This window comes from Balaenoptera ricei, chromosome 14, assembly GCF_028023285.1.
Source record: "Balaenoptera ricei isolate mBalRic1 chromosome 14, mBalRic1.hap2, whole genome shotgun sequence".
Classification (NCBI taxonomy): Eukaryota; Metazoa; Chordata; class Mammalia; order Artiodactyla; family Balaenopteridae; genus Balaenoptera; species Balaenoptera ricei.
The window spans coordinates 4,299,300-4,322,801 of NC_082652.1; the positions used below are offsets into that span (position 1 = coordinate 4,299,300).

The 23,502-nt window shown below is 41.9% G+C and overlaps 1 pseudogene; it reads right to left on the reverse strand.

The window, feature by feature from the left end:
• Window positions 1–19,937: 19,937 nt before the first annotated feature.
• LOC132348060 (V-type proton ATPase subunit C 2-like) lies at window positions 19,938–21,616 on the reverse strand (annotated as a pseudogene).
• Window positions 21,617–23,502: the final 1,886 nt, after the last annotated feature.

The following is a 23,502-nucleotide window of genomic DNA, read 5'->3' on the forward strand; positions in this document are numbered from 1 at the left end:
GCCCAGACACGATTGCATGATCTTAAAACCAGACTAAAATTGTATCAGGGAAGCCACAGCTGCCAAAGTAATTCAATAATAAAATATGAGCATTAACTATTAACTTTATCTTCTTTGTCCCCTACCTTTAATAAATCATTATTTTCCTTCCTAATCTTTCACAGGGCTAGCCTACAATCCTGACATATCTGAAATTCCCTGTATTTGCCTAGTATTTAAATCATTTCTTTCCTTTGCCTGCATCCTCTTCCCAGACACCTCCCCCATAACCGCAAGTCTCTCCTGCCTGATACTCTGTGAAGTGCGTGTACAGCATCTGCATAATCAGCCCTTTTGACTTTATGTTTTTCTTCCTTCTCTGAGTTGTCAATCTACAGTGAACGAGCTGCAAAGGGGAGATATTTTAAAAACACCCTCTTATCAATGTCATCTGTCACCTTTAATCTCAAAGAAAAATAAATCAAACATGAAGCTTATGCATAATCCAAATGCCATGTAAAATTATATTTCAGTTATTTAATAAATGCCAGCTTGGGAAAATAGAATTTATAAGAAGGTAATATTAATAGCCTGGTATTCCGCCGAAGGATTTTATATTTTCAAATGTCTCAAGTGAACATCTTAGAGGATGTAAATAAAGTCACAGACTTTGGGAGAACTCAGTAGTCAGAAACACTTATTACTAGCACTCTCTTTCAGATAAAAGCTATTCAAATGTTCCCAATACATTTTCAAAGTCAAAGACTTCAGGGCGGGCAAGGGGTCATTTGGTCACTTTCAGGAGATTTCTGAAGGTTGCACAATTATGTTGAGGAAAATAAATCCTTAGAATTTCATCAGGCAAAACTATTTGAAAAAGAGCCTTGCTTTGAGCAATGCACCTTGCCATCCTCTAGGGTTTTATCACTGCAATCTGGCTGCTGATTACCTGGGTCTACGTTCCCTAATACAACTTGTCATATGGAAGAGTCATCATCCAACACACCGAAACAAGTGAGCAAAACGCTCTGCCCTCGCACCTGCATCAGCCACTGGCCATGAAAGCAGCTGCTCATTTCAAGAGGTGCGCGCGTGCAAACAGGTGCAGGGGAGGCTCAGCACACTCCTAGAATTTCTGGAAAAGACGGGTGACCAAGCATGCGCTGTAGACCCGAGTACGTGAGAAGCCACGTGGTCAGAATACGCGCGTGCAGTGTTCCTCGGCATCATGGCCACACAGCAAAGCCCAGTTGATATGCATGATGGAGACTTCCCAAAGGTTAATCAACAACGACCCGTCTAGAAGAAGACCCGTCTAGGAGAGGTGGCTGGAGAATTTCCCAAAATGAATGGATACGAATCTCTGACATGCACTAGTGCATTCACGAATGACACAGCCAACTATTAGGATGGCATTTTTTTTAAAAAGCATCATTCATTTTTAATTAGTTAATTAATTGATTTATTTTTGGCTGTGTTGGGTCTTCGTTTCTGTGCGAGGGCTTTCTCTAGTTGCGGCGAGCGGGGGCCACTCTTCATCGCGGTGCACGGGCCTCTCGCTATCGCGGCCTCTCCCATTGCGGAGCACAGGCTCCAGACGCGCAGGCTCAGTGGTTGTGGCTCACGGGCCCAGTTGCTCCGCGGCATGTGGGATCTTCTCAGACCGGGGCTCGAACCCGTGTCCCCTGCATTAGCAGGCGGATTCCTAACCACTGGGCTACCAGGGAAGCCCCTAGGAGGGCATTTTTAAAGCTTCTTGTAAGGCATAGACCCACTGAGTCTGTGTGTTTATGTTCACATGCTTTAGGAAAATGGAAGGCCTTTGGATTCTATGAATGATTTCCTCCTGCTTTACCCTGACTGCTATAACTTCACTGTCTGGTGAGACAATATTGAATGAGCCTTTGCTACGGCACAGCCGTGTGCTAGGTACCGGGTGACCAGGACAAACAAGCCCCTTTCCTTTCTACATATAGCTGATTCACTTTATTCTACAGCAGAAACTAACATAACATGGTAAAGCAATTATACTCCAATAAAGATATTAAAAAAAATGTATTAAAGAAAAAAAAAGGAAGAAGAGGTTATCTGTTTTCTTAGGTAAGAGTGTACAAGAAGCAAACTTGATGGCAGGGGACCTGCCCAAGGAGCAAGCTGAGAGCAAGGGACATTGGTAGCAGTGCACTGTAGAAACAATGAAAAAGAGTTTTTTTAAACAGATTTTTTAAAAGCTTGTCAGTAGGAAGTCATATAAAAAAGGAACAAATAGGTTTAGAAAGTAACTCCATAGACCAACACTGTGCATACAAATAAATAAAATAAAAATAAATAAATATATACATATGTAAAATAGTTGACGCTTCCCATGATATTTCTCACACACACACACACACACACACACACACACACACAGAGGCATTTCTCCAGTGAGCTCTGCTTCAGAAACCAAAAATGCAGAGCTCCCTTTGGGAGAATACTATACAAAACAGCTGAAATAAAGCTGTGATGCTCAAAGAGAACAAAACACAAGTTTAGATATAGGAAGGGATTCTCCATCTCAAAAGTGACAAAAAGTCCCATCCTTTTCTTATGTTCATTCAACAATCCTTTTGCTTGTTCAGCTGCCATGGCATTCTACAAATGGCTGTTGTTTGTTGTTATGTCGGGTGTGTGTGTGTGTGTGTGTGTGTGTGTGTGTGTGTGTGTGTGGTTTGTTTTAAACCCAGAGTGGCTTTCCTCCCCATCCAACTCAGCCCATGGCTATGGTCAGCAAAGACATCCAGGTGGGCTCAGCAGCACCCTGGGAGCCTGGATGAAAAATCAGAAACAAGGTGCAGCATGGGAGCTAACAGGGTCACTCAAAAGGAAAAGACATTTAGTTCCTGAGGGGAGGGTTGAGAAGATAAAGCTCCGATCTCGGCCCACACGCAAACTAGATTTTCTGAGAGACAAAACCCAGCAGCTCTGGCGGTGGAATCAGTTGGACCCATCTTATCTCAATGCCCATCAGCCTTAGCTTTGGTACCACTGACTCCCCACCCCCTCTTCTTGACACTAGCGGAAGATGTGTTTGGAAGGGTCCTCTAAAGTACACACGATTTAGCATCTGATGGCAGTTCAGAGCATGCTTATAAACAGAAAACGTTGTCCAGAAACTGAAGGGATTCTTTCTAGAAACAGATTCCTAATGGAAGAGGAAATGGAACATTATTAAAAGTCCAGAACAGAGACACGCCAGGCAGAACTTCAAGGCACTAGGTATTGCTATAAGAATGGAGTTATTCATTTAGTGCATGAGATCTTTAGAAAAAAATTTGCAGCCAGCCTAGGATGAGTTAAATGCCAAAATTGGGATTCAGAAAAGAGTTCTGGAATGATATGGCCTAGGCAACTACAGTGTAGAGAGAGACCCACCACTGCAAGTTTAAAAATACCATCTAATTTTCTGTATCACTGCTTAATGCTTCTAAAAACCAGAAAAGTGAGCAGGGTTGGAGTTGGTCCCAATGACTCTCTTAAAATGTGTACCATATGAATAGTGTAAATTTCATCCAAACAACCAGATGGTTGGTCTAATTTACCCGCCCCAGCGTGAGGATGCTTGAAAATACCCAGATGTTTGACGTCACCAACACAGGTAACGCTGGTGGACCCTGCATTCTCAGGATTGCTCATCCCATACTTGGCCCGTGTAGTCCAGATTGATGGTAATTAGCCTTCTTTCTATGTGATTTTATTAACCCCTCTTAGTCATCTGGGATTTCTTTTAACTCTAGATCACAGTCACTGTAAAATTAAGATAAAGCTTTGACTTTCTAGTAAGTACGAAAGGTAATTCTTAGAAAAAATAACGTTAAGCTTATGCCATTAGAGAAAGGGTAAAGTTGATGGAGTGAAACAATGTGTGACTTTAGGAAAATCAGATACTGAATATAAAATTAAAGATGTCTAGTGTGTAATCCACAAAGGATGAATTATCTACATCTACGGGTAAAGTTTCCCTACTTTGGTTCATGATTTTGCTATTGCACTCCTAATCTTTTTTTTTTTTTTTTTTAAATGGCCAGACCTTAATTTGTCTATTTTTAATTTAATATAATTTACGTCATTTTATTTATTTATTTATGGCTGTGTTGGGTCTTCGTTTCTGTGCGAGGGCTTTCTCTAGTTGTGGCGAACGGGGGCCACTCTTCATCGCGGTGCGCGGGCCTCTCACTGTCGCGGCCTCTCTTGTTGCGGAGCACAGGCTCCAGACGCGCAGGCTCAGTAATTGTGGCTCACGGGCCTAGTTGCTCCGCGGCATGTGGGATCTTCCCAGACCAGGGCTCGAACCCGTGTCCCCTGCATTGGCAGGCGGATTCTCAACCACTGCACCACCAGGGAAGCCCCCACTCCTAATCTTTCTATAAAAGACACCAACAACTGAAGTGTATATTTTGAAAAGGCAACAAACAAGTATTTTTCTAATGTCGTTCTTGATATCTTGTCAATAGAAAGAATATTATCTCTTAGGTGCTGTTCATTTAGCATTCAGCTTTCAAATTATACCAGAAATCTACCATCTTGCAGGGAATGTATCATTTTACATGAACTGAGCGGTAGCTAATAGGAATATATTTAGTAGTAGTAGTAATAGAAATAGTAAGACATAGAAAAACAGGCCAAGGAAATTACAGTACACAGTCATCATTTGAAATGTCAAGGTTAAAAGATAGTTTTTTCTATTATATATAGAATGGATAAACAATAAGTTCCTACTGTACAGCGCAGGGAACTATATTAAATATCCTGTGATAAACCATAATGGAAAAGAATATTTAAAAGAATATACACTTGTGTATAACTGAATCACTCTGTTGTACAGCAGAAATGAACACAACATTGTAAATCAACAATACTTCAATTTAAAAAAAACGTCTTTTGGGGCTTCCCTGGTGGCGCAGTGGTTGAGAGTCTGCCTGCCAATGCGGGGCACACGGGTTCGAGCCCTGGCCTGGGAAGATCCCACACGCCGCGGAGCAACTAGGCCCGTGAGCCACAGTTACTGAGCCTGCGCGTCTGGAGCCTGTGCTCTGCAACAAGAGAGGCTGCGATAGTGAGAGGCCCACGCACCGTTATGAAGAGTGGCCCCCACTCGCCGCAACTAGAGAAAGCCCTCGCACAGAAACAAAACTCGCACAGAAGACCCAACACAGCCAAAAATTAAATAAATAAATAAATATTTTTTTTTTAAAAAAAGAAAAACGTTTAAAAAAAAAACCTATAAAAAATGTTTTTTAAAGATAGCTTTTTGTTTGCCAAACCATGTATCCAATGCTCTCTTTTATTGTCTTGCAAAGTTGATTCTGTATAGAAAATGCAAATTTTACCCATTTTTCCAGTGGTTCATCAGTCATCACAAGATGTTAGCATGTTGAGATCCAGTAATTAGTTATCATTAGATTGGCCCAGAATACCATTCAATCAATTGTAATTCAGAAACAGACATATACATTTTAAACATGCTCTGATCTTTGCCTCTGCCCCAGTAGACCACAGAAGACAAAGTTATGGAGGTGCCTTAACATGTGGAAGTTTATTTGCAGATTGAAGGGTAGGAGAACAATTTCTGCCCCAAGTCTAAGCAGACAGAAAGCATCATAGGTCCCTATTTCCTTAGTTGGTCTTTTAAAAATATAGTTAAATCATTTTTTACAAAAACCTTGGCTTTCATGCAAACCATGTGCAACTTGGGGGAAAAAGTGACTTTGTCATCATGAATAGAAACTGTTGACTTTTTATGTCTTTGTGTTACTGAATAAGAGGAACTAAAAGCAAGAGAACTGAGCATTCGGGACTCATCGAGACCAACAATAAATTCAGGGGATTGAAGATAACCCTGAAATGAACTGAACTATATCAGCATCTGGAATTTTGCACTCAATTATAACGGAAATTAAATAATTCAAACTTTCCACCCCCCCTCCCCCCACTAAATTCAGGAAGTCCATGTTTGGTAAAGATGATGGCATGAACATAAGGAGTTATTTGTACTTGTTCCTCAAATGCCATTGAAATAGCAGTAAGTTGATTTTGTTTTTAAGATACTGACACACAAGGACAAGGAGATGCTGGAGGAGAAAACAGGAATGCAACTTAGGAGGGTGAGACACGCTGAGACAGAGAGTGATGGCTGGGCCACAGGCCAGCAGTGTGTGGAATGGGACACGACCCACTGCAGTTTATTCTACAAATCCACCCCCTCACTCCCACTCCCAAACTGGTGGTACCAGGTACCTCTGCAAGTGGGACATACAGGTGGGATGGCTAAAGATGTTTGATTCCCAGGTAAGAAGCCATTAAAAATTATCTGGACATGGCCAGCAAGCACATGAAAAGATGCTCAAAATTGCTAATTATTAGAGAAATGCAAATCAATACTGCCATGAGGTACCACCTCACAGCAATCAAAATGGCTATCATCAAAAAATCCACAAACAATAAATGCTGGAGAGGGTGTGGAGAGAAGGGAACCCTCCTACACTGTTGGTGGGAATGTAAGTTGGTGCAGCCACTGTGGTGAACAGTACGGAGGTTCCTCAGAAAACTAAAAATAGAACTACCATAGGATCCAGCAATCCCACTCTTGGGCATATATCCAGACAAAACTCTAATTCGAAAAGATATATCACCCCTATGTTCATAGCGGCGCTATTCACAATAGCCAAGCCATGGAAACAACCTAAATGTCCATTGACAGAATAGATAAAGAAGATGTGGTACCTATATACGATGGAATATTACTCAGCCATCGAAAAGAATGAAATAATGCCATTTGCAGCAACATGGATGCAACTAGAGATTATCATACTAAGTGAAGTAGGTCAGACAAAGACAAATACCATATGATGTCACTTATATGTGGGATCGAAAATATGACACAAATGAACTTATCTACAAAACAGAAACAGAGTCACGGACATAGAGAACAGACTGGTGGTTGCCAAGGGGGAGGGGAGGTAGGGGAGGGATGGAGTGGGAGTTTGGGATTCGCAGATGCAAACTATTATATACAGAAAGGATAAACAACAAGGTCCTACTGTATAGCACAGGGAACTATATTCAATGTCCTATGATAAACCATCATGGAAAAGAATATTTAAAAAAGAATGTATATACATATACATATATAATATGAATGAATATATATATATAATACATATATTTGCATAAGTGAATCACTTTGCTGTACAGAAATTAACACATTGTAAATCAACTATACTCCAATATAAAATAAAAATTAAAAAAATAAATTACAAAAAAAGCTTCTTTAAGACTTATGATCTCCAGTGATGATGTTGAAGGCCTTACTCAGAGTGTGGTTCCTAGAACAACAGGAGTCACCGGGGACTGAGTAGAAACACAAGTCCTCAGGCCCAACCCCAGACCTACCGAATCAGAAACGTTGGGCATGCGGCACGTGATTGATGTTTAACGAGGTGATTCACGTGTGCTAACGATTGGGACTCTCCACTCTGGATGATTTCTCAGCCTTGTGGAAGGTGTGGACTTTTGCCCAACTGGCTATAATCAAGAAAGAAACAAAGATGGGTGTGGAAGGGAAAAAGAACTGAGACGGACTTCAGAAAAGAGTAGACTCAATTGTTGACGGCACCTGATGGAAAAAAAAACCCCTGAATATTCTTCCTGCTCCCTAAGCAATTAAGGGGCACTTTTCAGGAGTCATTGGTAATCAGTAAAGTACATTCAGGAAGACCATGAACAATCGGGCCCAACAGAGTGAAATTTCAACATCTAAAATAATAGACATAGCATGGAAAGTTTCCAAACCAGTAAGGAAGATGGGGATAAAAAAAATTGTGACGAGCTGGAACAGGAGAAAAAGTAAGAATTGAAAAGAAGATGTAAGCAAAGTGAAATATGTATCATCTTAACGGTGGACAGCAAAAAGACTATTTCAGCATCCCCCAAATTCTGGCCATCAAAGTTTGTCTTAATCATGACATCCATGTATGAAGATGTCAATGGTATGTAGCATGAATCAGGAAAAATAGAGGTTACAGAATTTGATAAAATAAAACCTTTAAAACCACTTATGGGGACTTCCCTGGTGGCGCAGTGGTTAAGAATCCGCCTGCCAATGCAGGGGACACAGGTTTGAGCCCTGGTCCGGGAAGATCCCACATGCGGTGGAGCAACTAAGGCCGTGCCACAACTACTGAGTCTGCGTTCTAGAGCCCGCGAATCACAACTACTGAAGCCTGTGTGCCACAACTACTGAAGCCCACGCATCTAGAGCCCGTGCTCTGCAACAAAAGTCACCGCAACAAAGAGTAGCCCCTGCTCGCCACAACTACAGAAAGCCCGCGCGCAGCAACGAAGACCCAACACAGACAAAAATAAATAAATAAATAAATTTATAAAAACAAAACAAAACAAAAAAGAAACCACTTATGGTTACCAAGGGGAAAAGAGGGGGGAGGGACAAATTGGGAGATTGGGATTGACATATACACACTACTATATATAAAATAGATAACTAATAAGGACCTAATGCATAACACAGGGAACTCTACTCCGTACTCTGTAATGACCTATAAGGGAAAAGAATCTAAAAAAGAGTGGATATATGTATATGTATAACTGATTCACTTTGCTGTACAACAGAAACTAACACAACATTGTAAATCAATTATACTCCAATAAATTAATTTAAAAAAGGGTGAATTAGATAGTTCTGTACTAACCTGGAATGATGTTCATTGTATGTTAAAAAACAAAGCAAACAGATATCAAACAGTAAATGTGATCTCATTTATGCGAAAGCAAAAACTTCATATGGAAAAAATTATCAAGAAGGATGTATACCAAATAGTTAATAATGATTATCACTCTAGAGTGGAAATAAGAAGGAATTTCTCTTAAAAAAACCCCCACACACCTGCCAAAATTCCTATGAAAGCCTTATAAACCCTCCTTCAAGGGAATGCACCAAACTCATTTTACTGTCAGCCCTATTATGTATTTAAATGTTTGCATATTCAGTACATTTCTTGTTAGGGAAAATGTTTTCTTTGCATTTATGGTAATTTATTTTACTCTCTGTTAAGCTGTAAAGCGCAAATCATCGGTCGCATTAGCACGGAATGTGTGAATACTAAAATGTTTCTCTCCTACAATCTCCAGATCTTAATAATTGACCCTTCCTCCCAATTGAAACTGTCAGTTCATTGGTTCTCTCTAATGATCTCCAAATACTAATCACTTACTACCTCTCATGAACCAAGAATTATCACCGGAGTTTGAAAAACCATATAAATGTCTCCCATACAGTTGGTAATAACATTTTCTAAACTGCGATCAAACACAATCCAAAACCCCTCCAGAGCTGATTGGCTTTAACCTTCTACTTCCTCATCCTGTGTGTCTGGTGGCACAAGGAGAAAAGTGGCATTTGGGACTCATTTTAGTTGATATCCAGGTTTAACAAGCTTTGGATTTTGACGAGGGGGCCATCCATCCTGGCTCCATCACTCAGGTGCTCTAAGACCTTGGGGAATTCACTTCCCCTCTCTAAGCCTGAGTTTTCTCATCTACAAAATGGTAATAATAATAATACTTTACTCCATAGGGCTGCCAGGTGGTCTCAGTGAGATGAAACACATGAAGCATGAGGTAGAGTATTTGTATCATAACGTACCAAATGGTTAATAGTGGTAGTTTTGTCATTGTCTGGCAAGAAAAGACTTTCAGATATCCCCGTGCATTGAAACCTCTCCAGCTGTGTGAATCTGCATGGGAAACCATTCTTAGAGCGCTTTAACTTTCCTGTTGTAGATTTCCTTTCTTTTTTAAAATATTTTTTTTATTGAAGTACAGTTGATTCACAATGTCGTGTTAATTTCTGCTGTACAGCAAAGTGATTCAGTTACACATAGATATACACGCGTTTTTAAATATTCTTTTCCATGATGGTTTATCACAGGAGATTGAATAGAGTTGCCTGTGCTCTACAGTAGGACCTTGTTGTTTATCCATTCTCTATAGAATAGTTTGCATCTGCTGACCCCAACCTCCCACTCCATCCCTTCCCCCAACCCCTCCCCCCTTGGCAACCACCAGTCTGTTCTCTATGTCCGTGAGTCTGTTTCTGTTTTGTAGATAGGTTCCTTTGTGCCATACTTTAGATTCCACATATGAGTGATATCATATGATATCAATTTGTCTTTCTCTGTTTGACTGACTTCACTTAGTATGATCATCTCTAGTTGCATCCATGTTGCTGCAAATGGCAGTATTTTGTTGTAGATTTCCTTTTTCATCCCTTCTGCAAATGCTATTTTGAATATCTGCTGTGTACACCAATGACTGGCAGTAACGCAAAGGTGCCTAAGTGTTACCCTGTCCCTGAAGAGGGGTTGGCGATGTGGGAAGGGGGTTTTACATCTGTGTCCCTGTCCTTTCACAAGGCTCTTCCTCCCAAAATTCCCCACAAAGTCCAGTCTTCTGATGCTTCCCTTCCTTCCATTTCACAGAGATCAATAAATCCTGTCTTCAGCTAAATATCATGTGGAAAAGATTTCATGGACTCTAAACTTTTAAAGATTTTTTAATATGCTCCCATCCCAGGAGAATTTGCTTTTCTATATGATCATTGACTTGGTACCCAAAAAAGCATGAATCACCACGGATGATAGCACCTCAAGCACTGAGGGATAAAGGAATTTTGTGGTAACCCTCAAATCAGACTCCAGAGGAGACTACATCTTTGGCTGGTCCCCAGCCTAAAGCTCCTCCTCCACAAGAAGGCAAAGTTGAACCAGAGACCTTCAAAGGGTCTTTGCTCTCTCTTAAAAGGATGATGTAATGACTGGCATCTAATCCTCAGGTTGTGAACTTTGAGAGGATCAGAGGACTGGAGAAAGAGACATTTTTTTCTTCCTGGAAAACTCTTACACATGCTTCAGGACCCAGTCAGTGCTGCCCTCATTAGGGAGTTTCCACATAGAAACTAACTACCCTGGTCTTGAATGAGTGGAACGTTTCTGTATAGAATAAAGGGGGGAATTTACCAATTGTTCCAGTGAAATAAGGGAGGAAGAAAGAAGGTTGTCACTGGTGAGACAATGGAAGTCCATCCACTAAGAAAAGAGACCAGGAAAAAATTTTTGCCAGCATGTCCTTGGCATCATCATTTTAATATATACAGATGGCTTTCTAGCGCAAGGACTTCTCTGCCGGAGAAGTATTTATGCTGGAGAAGTGTGCTAATCCAACTAGCAGTCTGATTTTGTACAGGCTGTAAGGTAAGAAAGTTTATAATTATTATTATTTACATTTTTAAATGTTTAGAGAATAAAGAAGGAAAAAGTAAAGAATAAAGAAGAGAAGAAGAAGGAGGAAAAGAAGAAGAAGGAGGGGGGAGGAGGAGGAGGAGAAGGAGGAGAGGAAGAAGAAGTGGGAGGGGGAAGAAGGGGGAGGAGAAGAAGCAACGATAACCGTATTTGGCCCACAAAGCCTAAAATATATACTATCTGGCCCTTTAGAGAAAATGTTCGCTGACTCATGCCCTAGATCAAGTAGTCTGTGCTGGGGCACTAACATCCCTGCGAGCAGCCCTCACTCAATCAGCAAGAGCAAGTGTTTCAAGCAAGAAATAGTTGAAGCTCCTTTTTAACTACTAGGCAGTGTCTTCATCCCTAGGCCAGGAAACTGATAGAGTCACTTCCATAACCTACTGGTCAAGGAGCCATTCAACCAAGATTTAAGACGAGGGGCCATAGACTCCACCTCTCAATAGGAGGAGTGGGAAGGAATTTGAAACCACCCTTAAATGATCTTATGGAATGAGGACTAAATCTCAGCCCTCCGTTGCCTTGTCACCTGGATGCTCTTACTCAGTGTACAACCTGAACCGCTGTACATGGCAGCCCTTCCAGGAGATGTCCACAAAAGAACCTCTCACGTCCTAAGTGAACAGTCATCCTTTGCAAGTGACTTCTTAATGCCAGAACAAGAAGAACAGCAGCTACACTGCAGAACACACTTTACTGATTTTCCAACTGACAAGAAAGATCTAGAGGCATTTAGAGTTGTTTAAATCGTTTCCCAAATGTACGACTGTAGAGTTGCCTCTTGATACACGTTTTAGATGGGTCCAGGAAATCATTTCAGATAATGCCATCTAACGGACCAAATGATACAATTAAGTTCCAGTTCCTGTGTTCCATCCCACTTATGCCACGAATTGATGCCAATTTGAAGTTTAAATCACTCACGAGAGACCAATAAAGAAACACCTCTTTGATAAAACGGCGCAACTGGGACTTTTTATGACTTTATGTTCAGCAACATAAATTCAACATTAATAGCTGAGCACGGAATAGATCTATGCACGTCTCCTGGGTAAATGAAAGCTACATTGAGTCTTGGTCCACTCAGTCAGAACCTCTGTGGGGTCCTCTAGAACTTGATCTTCTAAGGACAGTTTTGGTATTATTTTTTTCTAGATATTATGACACCTGGAAAAGAAACAGTACAAAGCCCAGAGCTCCAATATTTTGTAGAGTACAAACCCCTAAATCATTCCTGAGGGGTTCACACACATATGTGCTCAAGAGATGAATGTAAGAGAAGATCCACGAAGACAGAAGAGAGACTTCAATTCAAACGTAGTGCAGTTTGGAAGTTAACAGAACGCTCCATCATTCAGGAGACATCTAAAATTAGAATGTCATCTTAAAAGAACATGGCCACTAAAAGCCCAGCATGGGATGAAGACACATTTTTTTCAGATCCCAAAGATGGACAAAATGAGTGAAAGGCTGTTACCTGAGAGAGGGTTTTTTTTAAAGAATTTTAATTTATCAGATTTGGCTCCAAGTTTTTGTGGATTTTTTCCCCAAATGTTTAATTCACTTAATTGAATAGTAATTATTAGAAAAATAGCGTCTTATGTATTCTCTTGCAAATAAGAGTGGCTCTTTCATCCCATTTTGGGTGATTGAGTCATTCATGGATTAAAAGCCTTCTGGTAATATCTGCAGAAAGAATGTCTCTCTGTTTTCAGTCCTAGCCACTCAACTCCATTTGTGACCACCATCTGAGTCAAGACCAGGTTTTAGAATTAGCCTGGGTGATAAGGGCTACTCCAAAGTTGTGACACTTTGCTCAGATAAGCTTGAGATGCTCATGTGTCTAATTTAATTGAATATTTTAGGCATGTATTCCATTCACACTCCTACTTTTTCATATGAGGCATCCTGGCAAACATTTGAGAAAGAAGTGGATGAATGGATGGAAAACTCAGGCAAATTTAAAAAGCTCTCTTTATTGCAGCACTTTTCAGAATCATTGCTATTGGGTTGGCCAAAAGGTTTGTTCGGGTTTTTCCTTAAGATGTTACAGAAAACCCGAACAAACGTTTTGGCCAACCCAATATTTTTTTAAATTTATTTATTGAAGTATAGTTGAATTACAATGTTGTGTTAATTTCTGCTGTACAGCAAAGTAACTCAGTTATATATAGATAGATAGATAGATAGATAGGTAGATAGATAGATATAGATATAGATATATATATACATACATTCTTTTCATATTCTTTTCCATGATGGTTTAACACAGGATATTGAATACAGTTCCCTGTGCTATCCAGTAAGACCTTGTTGTTTATCCATCCTACATATACCAGTCTGCATCTGTTAATCCCAAACTCCCACTCCTACCCTCTCCCACCCCTCCTCCCCCTTGGCAACCACCAGTCTATTCTCTATATCCCTGCAGAATCACTACTATTGTATTACGCCTGCTGAAACTCCAAGACAGGGATACAATTTGCATGGTCTCCCAGTGCCGATTGTGGAAGAGCTTTGATGCGACCAGGACTCTTGTCCTGCATGTTTCCTACTAAACTCTTGGGAGACCTGCCTGGATCTTACCCAGCCCCCTCACTTTACAGAGGAGGGAAGATAAGGTTGAGAGAAGAAAAGCAAAAACTTACTCAGATTTTCATCTTTGTTGCAGTAAGAACTACATTTACTCAAATCAATTGTTTTATTTTATTTAGTATCCTGTGTGATTCTCTTCAAATATCATAAACAGTGACTATTCAAGAGCAACCACCTTCACATAAATTTGCTGTTGCATCAAAACTACAATTCACAAGAAAGTTAGAGATACATGCACCCTTATGTTCACGGCAGCACTGTTCACAATAGCCAAGACATGGAAACAACCTAAATGGCCATCGACAGATGAATGGATAAAGAAGATGTGGTACATATATACAATGGAATATTACTCAGCCATAAAAAAGAATGAAATAATGCCATTTGCAGCAACATGGATAGACCTAGAGATTATCATACTAAGTGAAGTAAGTCAGACAGAGAAAGACAAATACCATATGATATCACTTATAGGTGGAATCTAAAATATGACACAAATGAACTTATCTACAAAAGAGAAACAGACTCACAGACATAGAGAACAGACTTATGGTTGCCAAGGGGGAGGGATGGATTAGGAGTTTGGGATTAGCAGATGAATGGATAAACAAGGTCCTACTATATAGCACAGGGAACTATATTCAATATCCTGTGATAAACCATAATGGAAAAGAATATTAAAAAGAATGTATATGTGTATATATATATATATATATATATATATATATATATATATAACTGAATCACTTTGCTGTACAGCAGAAATTAGCACAACATTTTAAATCAACTATACTTCAATAAAAAGAGAAAGAATCAGGCTCTTAGTCATTAGGAGAACCCCCTGTTAAGAAAGCCATTACCCAGAACTGGCCCTGTTCCAGCTAAATGATTGAACAGTAAGGACCTTCTTCTTTCTTCCTCGCATTTTTTATACCCAACTTTGCACTTGAAAATAAAACATCTGTTTCTTTGATGGCAACTGTAGGCACTCTGGCATTTATCCCAATGATAATTAATGTTCTGTCCATGCCAAGGTCAGTGTTCACCTAACTGTCTCCTTTTGTGTTGGAATAATAGACAATAATCAAGAAATAGAAAAAATGTCCCCATGCAGGAGGGAAAAGTGGCTTGCAAGACCTAAGAATGATAATTAGAATTTGCACACAAAGACCATTTTCAGGAACTCTCTGGTGGAAGAGAAGGGAAGGAAATTCACAATAAAGTAAATAGAGAATCCAACATAAAAGGCTTCTATTATGCATTATCTCTATAATGGATGCCTGGGCTTAAAGAGCTGTAATTAATTACAGACAATGACAAATGGTCAAGAAAAGCCAATGACAACGGTTCTGTTGGTTGACAGTCTACTGTGGTTTGAGGACATCTTGTCACATCAAGGCTGGCTAATTCATTAGAACTTTAGTCTTCACTGATGGAGCCTCCAAAGAGAAATTACTAGAAATATGGGAAAACTTCAGGGAAATTCATCCCAGTGACAATTGCAAACAGAGTGGATTTTGCAAGTTTGAGGGACTTCCCTCTCGACATGGCCGTCTCTTCACCTGCACCGTGGGGCTCCAGCCAGGCATGGGGCTGCTGCTAATTAATCATTTTAAAGGAATTATTTGAATTCAACTGAGAACAGTAGAATATAATCAAACTGTGGGAAAAAATAACAAGAAGCTGATGTCCCTAAATCTTGTGTGGAAAGAAACCGCCCCAAATTCTCATTGGCTTGGTGCACACTTATTTAGCCCAGATGCTTTGATGACAGTGGCGAACCAGCCAGGTGTGTGGTACCCACAGCACAAGTGGCCTGAAAAAGTGAATTTCCCGGAGTTCATGCTTGTCCAGAAATGGGGCAACATGAGTGGGAAAGGATTATTCTTCATTGGTTTTTCAAGCACAGAACAAAGATCTGGGTGACAAGATGTTACTTTCCTTTTAAAACTCTAAGAATGGTTTCCAGCGAATTTGCTTAGTTATTTGTTAGATATACAGAGTGGCAAATAGGGAAGGTGGCCTTTGCCCTCCCTCCTCAAGCCACCCGAAAGCCAAAGTTCCCTCTGTTCCTTGAATCCAAGCAAGCTTTTACTGAAGATAAATTCAGGGATGACATCTTGGCATCATAGGAATTTGCTGGTGAAATGCTAGGAAAGGTCAATTTCAACTGTATGAGCCAAATGGCAACCTTCTTGGCGATGGGAGGAGAAACTGAACTGAAACTTCGGATATTTCGTCCAGGACATCACTCAGACTTAGCATAACTCCAGCCCCGTCGGAAGAGGAGGGTGATGAATAAGTGATTAAGTGGGGAAGGTCTCCAGGCAGAAGCTGAGCGGCTGGGAGGGGATCTGCAGACGCTACATCCTCCCTTACGCTCCAGAGACCCCCTTCTCCTTCTCCTGGGATAAAGAGGGGAGTGGGGAAGGAAGTCAGGGGCTGTGTTCAGGTTCTCAAAGAAAAAAAAAAAATAAGGCAGAGCTGGGAAAGGTAAACGATTAAGGAGGATAATAAGCGTTTGATGAGAATGCTGATTTAGTTCTTGACGAAATCTCTTAGCCTGGAAGAAAGCAGTGCAAACAAAGGCATTCTTGTACTCTGTCAAAACTAGCCAGGAAACTCTGCTCAATATTATATAACAATCTAAATGGAAAAAGAAGCTGAAAAAGAATAGATATGTGTATATGTATAACTGAATCACTTTGCCGTAAACCTGAAACTAACACGACATTGTTCATCAACTATACTCCACTATAAAATAAAAAGTTAAAAAAAAAACAAACAAAAAAACTAGCAACAGGGAATTCCCTGGCCGTCCAGTGGTTAGGGCTCAGAGCTCTACTGCTGAGGGCCCGGGTTTGATCCCTGGTCGGGGAACTAAGATCCCACAAGCCGTGCAGTGCCGCCAAAAACAAAAACAAAAACAAAAAAAAACAGCCACAAATAGCACACACAGTGACATCTATATGAATGAAAATGCCCCATAAAAGGAAGGAATGATTCACCCCAAACCAACATCAGGTTACCTCTGAGTTAGGTGCTGAAATTGTTGAGGGGAGAAGAGATAAGATTAAGGCTAGACTCTTAAAGAGATTTAGTCACATAGTCAAAGTTTAACTTTACACTAAATCATGCAAGCAGTTCCAGCGTAATTAAGCATTAATTTAAATAGATTTTAACGTAATAGCAAAAGGGCTCTTTATAGCCAGGAGCAGTAAAATATTTAAGAAATATTTACAAAGTCCTTTGCAAGTGTTCCAAATCATCCATGTGTCTACAAGCCACACTTCAAGCCAACAATCATCATTTGTTATTTTTCAAAGTCCATAAAGCTCCGTTAATTAGGATTCCGTTATTGATGCAGAAACTGGGAACAATTAATTTAATTGGGGATCAACAAAACCTTTGTCTTGTCTAAGATGAAAAGGTTTGGTGAGCCAGGAAACAAAGAGGATTGTGGCTATTTAAATTAAGATGGAAGCACTGTTTTAAATGGCATCATATCTGCACATACATGATAGTAACAATAATAATAACTACAAAAGCAAGTGGTTCTGCTCATCTGTCTCCCGAAAAGCATCGTAAAGTCTTCACCTTGGACATCATCGTTAAATCTTCACGCAAGTTCAGAGCAGACATCTAAAATGCACCAGTCCCTATACCTCTTTTAATTCATTCGAACAGGCCTTTTGATTCTAAGAGTCTGAATTTTATATTCAAAACCCAGTCTCCTAGAAGAGGCAGCTCAGGGCAGTGGCAAAGATCATGGGATCTGGACCCACACAAACTGAGTGAGGTGGGCCTTTCTTTTTTTGCCGCTGCGTGATCTGAAGCCACGTGCTTGGAGTCTCTGGGCTTCACTTTGTTTATCTGTCAAGTGGGGGTGATGGTAATGCCTATTTCACATCTATTGTTGGGACTCTATGAGCCACTATAAACAAAGCACTGTGATGGTGCCTTGCTTCCTGGGAAGCACCGCGTGAAGACGAGCTTTATTGTTATTTATTACCTTGTTACATAAAAATGCTGTTCGTGTCTGTACTTCTGGTCCTTCTGCCAATGCAATGCGTTAACACTGAATCTGCTCTCTGGCGTTCACGGGGCAAGGTGCTTAGGCTCTGCGTTGGTTTCCTCTTGCTTCTGTAACCAGCCCCCATAAACTCAGCAGCTTAAGAAAACCCACACATTTATTATCTTATCGTTCTAGAGATCTGTAGCCCTAAAATCATGGCGCCGGCAGGGCTGTGTTCCTTGTGGAAGCTCTAGGGGAGGACCCCTTTCCCTGCCTTTTCCAGCTTCTAGGGACCAGCATCCCTTGGCTTTTGTTCTATCATCATCATGACCTCTGCTTCCATTGTCACATCTTTGATTCTGACCTCCCACCTCCCTCTTATAAGGACCTTTGTGATTCTATTGGTTCTACCTGGATAAACCATGAATTATCCCAAGATAACTGTATATCATGATTCTTAGTTTAATCAACTTGCCAAGTCCCATTTCCCACATAAGGTAGCATGTTCACAGGTTCCGAGGATTAGGACTGGACCATCTTTAGGGGAAATCATTCTGCTTCTCACAGAGACACAGGTTTCTAAGCCCTTAATTTCATCCTTTTTCTCCTAAACATGTTCCTCTCTCCCACAATCTTTTTCCTCCTGGTAAACAGCGGCAGCTTTACTAAATGTATTTTTAATGACCAAAAAATGTCCATGACTCTGATAAATGTCTTAAAGTTATGGCACCCTTGCTTGACATTTAAAAAAAAGTGCCTATTAAGCAAATGAACATTTACAAAAAAAGAAAGAGAGAAAGAAAAAAAGAGAGAAAAAGAGAGAAAGAAAGAAAAAGAGAAAGAAAGAAAGGAAGAAAGAAGGAAGGAAAGAGGGAGGGAGAAAGAAAGAAAGAGAGAAAGAGAGAAAGAAAGAAGAAAGAAAGGAAGGAAGGAAGGAAGAAACAAAGAGGGAAAGAAAATAAACAAATGTCTCTCATTAGCCAAAAAGGGCTTTCAATCTTACCCAACTTAAATTTTCTTCTTTCATGCTCATCAATAAATATGATGAAATAAAAGTTTCAGTCAAATTATCAAATTTTGCAAGGAACTATGTAGAGATGAGACAAAGGCCACATCAGTTAGGCCAGACTTTGGGAAAAGAGATGGCTGCCATTTTTAAGTTGTTCTGGGATCATATGACCACCCAACATTTTATTTAAATAAAATGATTTCCCTAAAGGAGACTTCATTGATTCATTTAGAGTTCGAAGGCAAGTCATAGCATTGACCTTGACCTGACCTGTGTCCTCCACCATATGTGGAGGTCACTGTGCTCAGGGAATTTGGAATGACAGCTTCTGTCTTTACAAAAGAAAATGGGGAAATGTGTATTTTTACGTGATGTGGTCTTCCAATTATTTTTCCCCCAGAGGGCTGAGAGCATTTCTTTATTATAACTTTAAAAAAGAACCACAACTGTAACTGACTTTTGTGAACAATTTCTTTGAACATCTAAATTCTGTAGGATATTAAAGTATTTTCTCGACAAGGGACAGAAGAACCTGTAGTCGTCTGCATGGATATGAGAGCTTAGTGGTGCCAGCTGACCTTTCTAGTCAAGAAGACCAAGGTCAATGAAAAACTAAGACACAAGCAAAGTGACTTCCCTGGTGGCGCAGTGGTTAAGAATCCGCCTGCCAATGTAGGGGACATGGGTTCGAGCCCTGGTCCGGGAAGATCCCACATGCTGCGAAGCAACTAAGCCCATGTGCCACAACTACTGACTCCCGTGTGCCACAACTACTGAGCCCGCATGCCACAACTACTGAAGCCTGCACGCATAGAGCCCGTGCTCTGCAGCAAGAGAAGCCACCACAATGAGAAGTCCGTGCGCCGCAACAAACAGTAGCTCCCACTCGCCGCAACTGGAGAAAACCTGCGCGCAACAAAGAAGACCTAATGCAGCAAAAAAAAAAAAAAAAAAAGACACAAGGAAAGTAGGCTTGGTGTTTGAGTCACAATTCAGGGTCCTCTATAGATGCATCCAATATACTTGCTGCTGCTGCATCATCCACATGACGGAAGACGGAGTTCGGAACCTTCAGAGTTTGGTGGATGCCTTCTACGAGGCTGTAGAAGGACTGCCTGAAATATCGCCGGCTGTCCATACCTGGGCACGGACCCACAGACACTCTCAAGGTTTTTATGTGCCTCCAGGCAGTCAAAGCTTCCCAGAAGTTGATCTGGAGTCTGTGCAGTTGGGGACCTTCCATCTGTGGCCCTGGAAGGTGCATGATCCTTTTTTTTAAGGGCAACACAGAAAGTTTGATACTGCTGCTTCTTATCACACAGCAGTCTGGGCACCTCTTCCCTTTCTTTCTTAATGTCTTTTTCATCATAGGAAAATTCACAGACGAGTTGTCTTCTTTGACTTTGGTTTTGGAATCATCAATCACTTTTCACAACAGGGTCACCGTGTAGCGGCAGTCCTCATCCTGGACCATCAATTTGGTTGATGGAGGGACCACCATATCCAAGAGGGACTCGTGGGCTTTTAGCCATTGTGGGTCACTTGGCTTGGGAACAGGGGCCAGAAGCACGATGAGATATTCAGAATCCAACACAAAGTCTTCTTTGCTCGCAGTACTGATCAGCACCCAAGTGAAGACGTGGACTTCTAATCCAGGCTCTCCAGGTGCGTCCTCAGAGAGCTGTAGGCAGAACCTGGGGATGCCAGGTCACTCTCGATCCATGCTGGCTGCTCTGTTTCTGTGTCCATCATGCTCCCCGCTCCCCAGCGGCTGTCTTGCAGGATACTTGGCTTGTCCAATTCAAAGTGAGCACAAAGGATGTTGGGTCAACTCCGAAGGTGGGAAAGGTCTCCTGTACCTTCCCTTTTGCATCATCCCTAACTCCTACCATATTCTGGGCCATTATCATTTTTTAAAAAAATAAATAAATTTATTTATTTATTTATTTATTGGCTGCATCGGGTCTTCGTTGCTGTGCACAGGCTTTCTCTAGTTGTGGCGAGTGGGAGCTACTCTTCTTTGCGGTGAGCAGGCTTCTCATTGCGGTGGCTTCTCTTGTTGCGGAGCACGGGCTCTGGGCATGCAGGTTCAGTAGTCGTGGCACGCAGGCTCAGTAGTTGTGGCTCACGGGCTCAGTAGTTGTGGCACGCGGGCTCAGAAGTCGTGGCTCATGGGCTTTAGAGCGCAGGCTCAGTAGTTGTGGCGCACGGGCTTATTTGCTCCACAGCATGTGGGATCTTCCCAGAGCAGGGCTCGAACCCGTGTCCTCTGAATTGGCAGGCGGATTCTTAACCACTGCGCCACCAGGGAAGTCCTCTTTTTTAAAAAAGTTTATTTTTTAATCTTTTGGCTGCGCTGTGCATGGCATGGGGGACCTTAGCTCCCCGACCAGGCATCGAATCCGTGCGCCCTGCAGTAGAAGCACAGAGTCTTAACCACTGAACTGCCAGGGAAGTCTCTGGGCCATTCTCTTTATGAGGCTTTCAGCAAAGGTATTGAGTTTCCCCAGCTCATGAGAGAGGCCAACACAGGAATCCAAGGCCCCCACTTTGAAGTCAAGAATAGTGAATTTGGTGTCATCAGACAGGTTGGACTTCGCGGTTACTATCTTCTTGTAAATTTTCCTTATTGCCAAGGGCAGAAATTAAGCAAAACTCCCACATGCTTCCTGTCTTATTTTATGCAGTTCCCAGAGCTAGCAGGACACTGGCTACACTTTGGGGGCTGCAGGCAGCGGTGGGCACGTGGCCAGAGTGCAGAGCCAAGCACACCGAGGGCTGCCAGGAGGCTGCGGCTTCTTGTCTTCAATTTTTATGTGTTGTCAAATATTTCAATTTTTCAAAGCTTCCTGAATAGTTTGGAATCTCCGATGTATCCACGGGAAAGACCATTTTGTTAGTTTTAGTCTCTGGGAAGCAGATGCTGGGAGAATTAGGAGCACACACAGTTTGGGAGGCAATGCCCACATGTAAGATTAAAGAGGAAGCAGAATTGAGCAGAGAGGACTTGGGAAATGGATCTGATAAAGTTTCAGGCAACACAGTGGGGTGGTCCAGAGGCAGAGTTTCCCCACTGGAGGAGTCCTGAACTGGACAGAAGTAACCAGACCCTGCATCCCTGCTGTGATTTGCTCAGTAATTGGCTGGCTGACTGGGAAAAGGGGAAACCAAGGCAGATCCAGAAAGCAACAGGTGGAGCCTGTCCACTAAGGGGACCACTTGCAGCGAAGCGGCACCCTGTGGAGATCCAGGTGGCACACCTCCACAGCAGCTACAAAATATCTCTGTAAAGGATCTACTTCCACTCCTTAGCAGGGCTTGATGAGTCTTTTTTGGAGAAGTGGATTTCAGTCACTGAGTCCCTCACTCATTTAACAGATATTTGCAGGGCTACGGTCTTCACCATCCCTGTGCCAAGGAGAGCATCACTGCCTTCCACGAGCTGGAACTCTAGTGGGCAGTCAGGCCACCACCCAGGGCTCCACGGCGGGGAATCAGGCTGCTAATGCAGGCGTCACAGGGCGCTGTGGTGTGTCAAGGCCAGCTCTACGCCCAGTCTCCTGGACCAGGACTGACCTCCCAGTGGACGCACAAAACCAACCTGTCTATCTGATCTTCCTGGTGGTTAAAAGTCTGGATGACTGGGGACTTCCCTGGTGGCGCAGTGGTTAAGAATCTGCCTGCCAATGCAGGGGACACGGGTTCGAGCCCTGGTCCAGGAAGATCCCACATGCCACGGAGCAGCTAAGCCCATGAGCCACAACTACTGAGCCCGAGTGCCGCAATTACTGAAGCCTGCGTGCCTAGAGCCCATGCTCCACAATAAGAGAAGCCACCACAAAGAGAAGCCCACGCACTGTAACGAAGAGTGGCCCCGCTCCCCGCAACTAGAGAAAGCCCGCGTGCAGCAACAAAGACCCAATGCAGCCAAAAATTAATTAATTAATTTAAAAAAAAAGTCTGGATGACTGTAAATAAATGGTGTTACAACTGCCATGCCTATATTTTCTATAAAACATACATGGCTGATTACTAAGATGAATCTCATTTCAGTTTCAGCTGGGATGTAAGAGCGGATGAGCAGATTTCTTCTCCTTAGGAATCCCCACATCAGTCAGCTGTAGGGAGCTGAGGTCCAAAATCAGGTAGACGTGGGGTCCGAGATGATGCGTGAGACCTCAAAGCCACGGCAAGGAGAGATACCAGAGGAGATGAAGGAAAAGGCCAACAGAGAGGGAAGCTAGAAATAAATCATAAAGATAACAGCCTAGACTTAAGATACTTAACTATAAGCCACACCCTAATCTAAGTGAGAGGCATTAAGACATTTAATAGCGACGCTGATAATAACAGATGCTGTTATCCTTATTTTACAAATGAGGAAACTGAGACTCTTTGGAAATGGAGCAGAAATGCAGAGAGAGACAGGACAAGTTGCATTCAGCTCCGGGGACAGGGTCTGAGAGACGAGCTACTGATAACCCCAAGGTGCAGTGAGATAAACTCCTGTGCAGGATAAGGTACATCTGGGCGCCCCAGGTGGTTCCCAT